This window comes from Cibotium barometz, chromosome 17 (assembly GCF_041138505.1).
Source record: "Cibotium barometz isolate CiBa-2024 chromosome 17, ASM4113850v1, whole genome shotgun sequence".
Taxonomy (NCBI): Eukaryota; Viridiplantae; Streptophyta; class Polypodiopsida; order Cyatheales; family Cibotiaceae; genus Cibotium; species Cibotium barometz.
In genome coordinates, this window is record NC_141062.1 from 30480086 (window position 1) to 30487219 (window position 7134).

Below are 7134 nucleotides of genomic sequence, written 5' to 3' on the forward strand. Positions count from 1 at the left end.
GCCTACATTGCTAAATGCCAAAATAATGAGGCACAGGTAGAGGAGAAGCGTAAAAGGGAAAATGAGGAAGGAGGGCCATCAAAAAGAGTTACACGTGGAAGTGAAAAGAAGGATCCTGGGCCATCACATATGCCTCCACTGCATAGTAGACCTCCACAGGAAGTATCAATGGAAGAAGTACCAGCAAAAATGAAGCATGAGAAGGAGAAGGGTAAAGGGAAAAGTCCACTCTACAAGCTTCAATCTGATATTGAAGCCACAACAGAAAGGTGCTTGAAGAGAGGATTCTAAACAGCAGGGTGGAATTTACACTAGGGGAAGTCTTGGGGATTGCAAAGAAAGAATTTCATGATGAGATAATTGATATTATACGAAGGAAAAGGCAGTCCATAATTGAATCTATTCCATCACAAGGGGAGGCAAGCACTTCCAAGACTCATGGAGTACAGGTACAACAAAAGGAAGAGAGAGAAAATGTGGTGGAATGTAATTACTCTGCTGATGGGGCACGACAAGTGCGCTTTGTGGAAGAGGATGATGAAAAAGAAGTTCTTACAAAGAGTCATTACTCCAGGAGCCATTGGGCAAGAGCAACCACTGAAACCCTTGTCAAAATAGGTGATTTGGAAGAGCCATATGTTGCTCTAATTGATCATGGGTCTGAAATAAATCTTATGGCTAAAAATCTTTACAACAAATGTAAGTGGGCAATAGCTAATAACTCATCTGGAGAGCTTTATGCAGCATGTCCAAATGTAAAGGTAACTATAGGGGATGTGAAAGATGATCAGAACTTCTTTGTTCAGGAAATGTCATCGTATCCCCTCATCCTTGGGCAGCCCTACATTACAGTTGTAAGGATGGAAACAAAGGTTTTGGACGATGGCTCGGCATATGCAAGAATAAGGAGTAAAGATGGCAAAAAGCTGTTCAGTTTTTGACAGTTTGCATTAACCATGAAAGGAATCGTGAGTCTCTTCGAGCACAGTCACTCCCAAAGATAAACAGAGAATTCATGAATTACAGGGAGATGAGGGATTTTGGCCAGGTGCCATTGTAAAGCAGGATTCCAATGGTACAAGGGAAAATGAGTTCTCGCAGGACTCAATCAATGTAAATAACTTTTCAGCAAATTTTTAGGGATTCTCTAGCTATGGGTCACTGGTCTTTGTAAAAAGCAAGGATTTGAAGCATGGCATGCGTAGACATGTACAAAATGAACAAAAAAGTCTTGAGCACTGTGGTCTTTTGGAGAAGAATGAGTTTATTTCAGGGGTGCTTGATGAGGTGTCATTTGTAGATACTATGGATGTGCTTTTTGATATGGGAAGAGCATGCTTACAGGGTGGAAATGAGATGATAGAGGTGTCATCTGTGGAGATGTATGATATAATCCAGGAATTTGAGGGGGTGGAATGTAAAAACATGAATTGTGAGATGGATGCTCATGTTGATACAAAGTACAAAACAGTTGCAAAGAAGGTAAAACCAGTTGCCTTGCCTTTGCCACCAGGAAGCAAGGAGAAAATAGATGAAGCTTCTATGCAACCAAATCTTAAAGATCCGAAGAAAATTGGGCATAAGTTTACACAGGAAACTCTAAAAGAGCTGAAGATTGGTGAGAAGGATTTTCTGTTGCCAGTTGAAAAGAAATACTTTGAGGAAATGCTTGTGAGACATGGGAAAGCCTTTGCTTTTCAGCCGCATGAGATAGGCTGTGTTGATCCAAGTGTAACAGCACCAATGGTGATCTTTACTGTTCCACATGTGCCCTGGAACCTGCGGCCAATTCCAGTGCCAAAGGCTCTCTTGCCAAAGTTGATGGAATTACTAAAAGAAAAGATCAGGATGGGAATTTTGGAGCCATCATGTGCTCCATATTTCAACAGATGGTTTACTGTGCCAAAGAAAAATGGGACATTGCGCTTTATTCAAGACATGCAACCTGTAAACAAAGTCACAATCAGGAATGTGGGAGCAGGTCCGATTGTGGATGAGTTTGCAGAAGCATTTGCAGGGAAAGCTATATACTCTATGGGTGATCTGTATTCGGGATATGATCAGTTCCAGCTGGATATACAAAGCAAGGACTTGACCACAATGAGAACTCCTTTGGGATTAGTAAGGATGTGTACCTTACCATAGGGAGCCACCAACTCAGTGGCACATATGATGAATGGAATGAATAAAGTCTTACGAGACTTCATACCACAAATAACTATGCCATTTCTGGATGATGTGCCAATAAAAGGCTGTGATGAGAAAGACAAAGATGGGGATTTGGATTCAAAAGGGTGCCGCAAGTTTGTGGCAAATCATATAAAGGATTGTGATATGATTCTATCCAGGCTTGAAGAAGTGAATCTTACTTTGTCTGGACTGAAATCAGTGTTTGGGGTTGGTGAAGTGCTAATAGTGGGACATCTTTGTAGCACTAATGGACGCCGACCTTGTCCAGCCAAGATAGATGCAATACAAAGAATGAAAGAGATATGCATTAATGTTATAGAGCTGAGGAGATTTCTTGGCGCATGTGTCTTTTATATTATTTGGATCCCACATTATGCACATGTAGCAGATCCTCTTTATCAACTCTTGAGGAAAAATCAAAAATTTTTGTGGAATGTAGCACATACTAAAGCTATGCGGAAGCTGAAATGTTTGCTCCAATCATCACCTACTCTGAGGAAGGCAGATTATGAGTGTGGCAGGCCTGTGATTGTTACAGTTGATACTAGTCCTACTGGGATAGGATGGGCAGTAGGGCAAGATGATGAGGATGATCACAGGTATGTAATCAGATTTGGAGCAAAGGTATTAAGCATCCGACAAAGAAAATATCCGCAGATCAAGAGAGAGTTATGGGGAATAGTCACTGCTCTAAAATGTGAAAAAGAATATCTTATTGGGGCATCTGTACTTGTGGAAACTGATTGCTTGCCACTTCTTGGGATGATAGCAAGTTGTACCACTCCAGATATTGCTATGCTTAGGTGGATTGCTTATATCAAGTCACTAAATCCTGAGTTTGAGCATATTGCGGGAAAAGATAATCCAGTTGCAGATATGCTATCAAGAGCCAGGTATGAAGATGAAAAAGAGATGATTAGTGACATTGATGATGTGGGAACAAAGTTCTACACTACTGCATATGCAAAGGGAGACCATATTTGCCTATCAAATGCACTTGAGTCTTTTACTGAGGAAATGTATGAAGGAGATTGGTTGCTTATTGGTCAATACTTGAGTACTCTGACAAGACATGAAAGTTGGTCTGACTCAGAATTTAAGAGGATCCGCAGAAAAGCATATGGTTATTTCCTTAAGGATGGGTACCTCTGGAAGCATCCTAAGCAGAGGAATGCTATGCCATAGAGAGTCATATGTGATAAAGAGACTCAAGGGAAGCTTGTGAAAGAATTCCATGAGAGTCTCTGGGCTGGACATCGAAGTATGTGGGCCACCTTTACCAAAATAAAGGAAAAATATTGGTGGAAAGGAATGTACAAGGATATTTCCCAATATGTGGAAACATGCATGGTATGTCAAATGTACTCAAATGTGCGACATCGTGATGGCTTGCAACCAACCTACCCACCTGCCATGCACTACAAATGGGTAGTGGATCTAGTTACAATGCCTTTGGGAATTTGGCAGATGCGGTACATAGCACTTGCAAGAGAAGATTTGACAAATCAGGTAGAGGGGCGTGCTCTTAGAACAAAGAGTACGGAAACAGTATGCAAATTTCTCTTGGAAGATGTGATTTGTCGGTATGGTTGTGTTGGGAAAATAACAGCTGATAGGGGTGAGCTAGATGTTGAAGAAGCAAGGGAATTCTTCTCTAGAATTGGCATCAAACTCTCCCTAACATGTGCTTACAATCCTGAGGGCAATGGTAAAAGTGAGCGAGGACATCCTCCAATCATTAAAGCTTTGGCTAAGGCATGCAGAGAAAGAATATGAGTGTGGCCAAAGCTGCTACCGTATGCCTTGTGGGCTGACCGTACAACTCATAGCTCAGTGAGGATACATGCCTGCAGAATTAATGTATGGTCAGAAGCCAGTAATGCCAGTTGAAGAAGTAGTTCTAACTTGGAATGTATTGCCCTGGGTGGAAGGATTGAGCAGAGAAGACCTCCTTGCATTGCGAATAAGACAGTTGGAGAGGAGGCCTGAAGATGTAGAGCTTGCTAAAGCTTGCTTGAAAGATGCAAGGTTGAAAAATAAAGAAAGATTTGATAGAAGACACAGACTCCGGCCAAAACCTATTGAAGAAGGTGATTGGGTCCTAATGTATGATAGTAGCCTTGACAACCAATTCACTGTTCAAAGAAAATTTGCAAAAAGATGGTTTGGCCCTTACATTGTCAAGCATGTGCATGGAAATGCCACGTATACCCTGTGTGAGCTTGATGGAACAGAGATAAAGAATCTTGTAGCAGGCAAAAGGATCAAGATGTTTAAAAGAAGGCATGATAATGCTCCTTTTGATTCACAGGGAACTCAGGATGAGAGGCTTGACAACGATAGTATGGGTATGGTTGAAGAGGAAGAGGATGATCTTCCTGGTAATGTAGAAGAAGAAGATGACATCCAGTTATATGTGGATCTTGATGATGATTTGGCACATACCAGAGGATGTGCAGGTTTAGAGGGGGTGGATGTCATGCCATGGCACGTCTATGGTGTGAAACCATGCATGTGAGGCCATCAAATGCCAGATGCATGGGGAAGTGCCATGACGAGTCATTATATGATGCCTGAGTACATATGTTCATATTGTAAATGAGGTTCAATAAGACGAGCTGAGGCTGAGCCAGGTCTCGAAGCCTCTGTACATGAGTGTGGCGTGAATTATGGAGTTTTATGGATATGGTAGACCTTCTAGTAGGGAACACCCTTCTTAACATGTATGGAAATGCAAAGGTATGTAAGATGTGAGGTTTGGTTTTGAAAGAGTGCCCTTTTGAGATATCGTGTCTTGGAATGCCATGATTTCTGTGCTTGCTCATCAGAATCGATATAATCAAAATACTTTGGATTTTTTTTCAACTGATGATGCTGGAAGGTTTGATGCCAGAAGACTTTAAGCTTGGAGAGTGTGAAAATGTTTTTCATATGCTTGGCAGAATGATCGGGGAAGGTATCGAGCCAAATCTGGTTACATTCGGTAGTGTTCTAAATGCATGCAGTCATGCAGGTCTAATGGAAAAAGGTCCTTGTACCTTGAGGCCATTAGCAATGACTATGGTCTCATCCCAACTCTTGAGCATTACACTTGCAATGTTGATCTCCTTGGCCGGGCAGGCCATGTAGACAAGGCGGTAGCTTTGATTAAGAAGATGCCATTTCATCCTGGTATTGTGAATTGGCATACTGTGTTGGGAGCTTGTCGAACATGAGGCAATGTCGAGCTTGGACGCCATGCCTTCGAACATGCAGTGCGATTGGATGAAAAGGATCCTGCATCTTATATCTATATGTCTAACATCTATGTAGATGCTGCTATGCAGGAGGATGCGAAAAAGGTTGAGGTAATGAGAATGGAAGACAAGCAAGCGCCAGCTGGAAACGTTTATGCAAGGTGGCGGGTGGCAGCTTGCGTGGTATAAAAAAAAAGAATATTTTTTTTGGAAATTTCCGGATATTATGCAGAATATAAGCAAGCGCAGTATTTTAAATTGGAAAATCGCAAATTTTGGGCTGCAAAAGGTGGTGGGGCGCCCATTTCCTTGCGGGAAAATGAGGAAAAACCAGAGATGTGAAGGGTGGGCGCATATCGGAGTTCAGGGTGGTCTGCAGAAAAGAGGAGAACCAGTCGCCAGCTACCAGAGATTTACAAATCAAAACAGTATCTACTGTTCATAGCTTGTAGGTGCTAGAATTGAAGAGGGATTCGAGTACTATTGAAAGAGATGCTTTCAGTTTTTCCACGTTTTCTTCATCGTGCAGTCTGCAGCGAAGCGACTTAGAGAGATTAGCAAAATAAAATCAAAGAAAAATTTCACTTGAATACCTTCAGATAAGTGGGTTTTTTTTTAATTATTTTGTTACCACTTCCTACGATTTAGAAAAATTGTATAACTCATATATCCTAAAAGGTTTTGGAAAATGAGTAAAAGGCTTTGGAGAATGAGTTAAAGGTTTTGGAACTTGGAGATTTGTGGGAAAAAGGTATCAAAAATACATTTAAGCCGTGGGAAGTTGGTTTTTCTTCTACTCGATCGAATTTTGGAATTCATGAGCATGTTATAGTTATGCCGTATGCCATCTTTTGTTTGTGAGATGTTAGAATTTAAAAGCAGGTTTTCAGGTGGTAAAGAACATCTTGAAATGATGGAATTGATGACACTGGATGTATGGAGTGTAAAGGGTCACATGTATGTTGGAAATATTTGAAGGTTATGTTATGCCTACATGTGATTGGTTCGAGGGATTTGGAAAGAGGAGCCAGGGAATCTATGCTTGGAAAGGGACAAGCACTTGGTACACAATTTTTGTGCAATCATCAGGTTGAATTCAAGGGTGTATTGAGGTGAATTGACACATGTATATGTCATTAAAAATGGATATGTCCTATGCTCCTTGGAAAATTTTGTGTGTGAGTTTCCTTGTGGAGTTTGGTACCTACTCTCACAGCTAGAAGTCTCGTACTTTCCCAGCGACACCGTCCACGTCACGACAGCGTGTGCATACTTGAGAGAGAAATAGATACACACACACACACACACACACACACACACACACATATATATAGACAGAGAAAGAGAAAGAGAATTACTATAAATGAGAGAGTGTATGGAGGGGGAGAGATTGTGTACTTATATTAGATGTTGTGTAGGTGTATACATGTGTATGTGTGTGTGTGTGTGTTTGTGTAAGTGTGTGTGTGTGTGTGTGTGTAAGAGAGAGAGAGAGAGAGAGAGAGAGAGAGAGATAGAGAGAGAGAAAGAGTATGTGTATATTAAAATTTAAATTATATCTGTATATGTTCATATATATAAATTTTTTATATAAATACACATATTTGGGTATGCATAGGTATATGTGTCTGAATATAATAAAACATTCTATTATATATAATATATATACATGTTTGTGTGTGTGTGTGAGAGAGAGAGATAGAGAGAG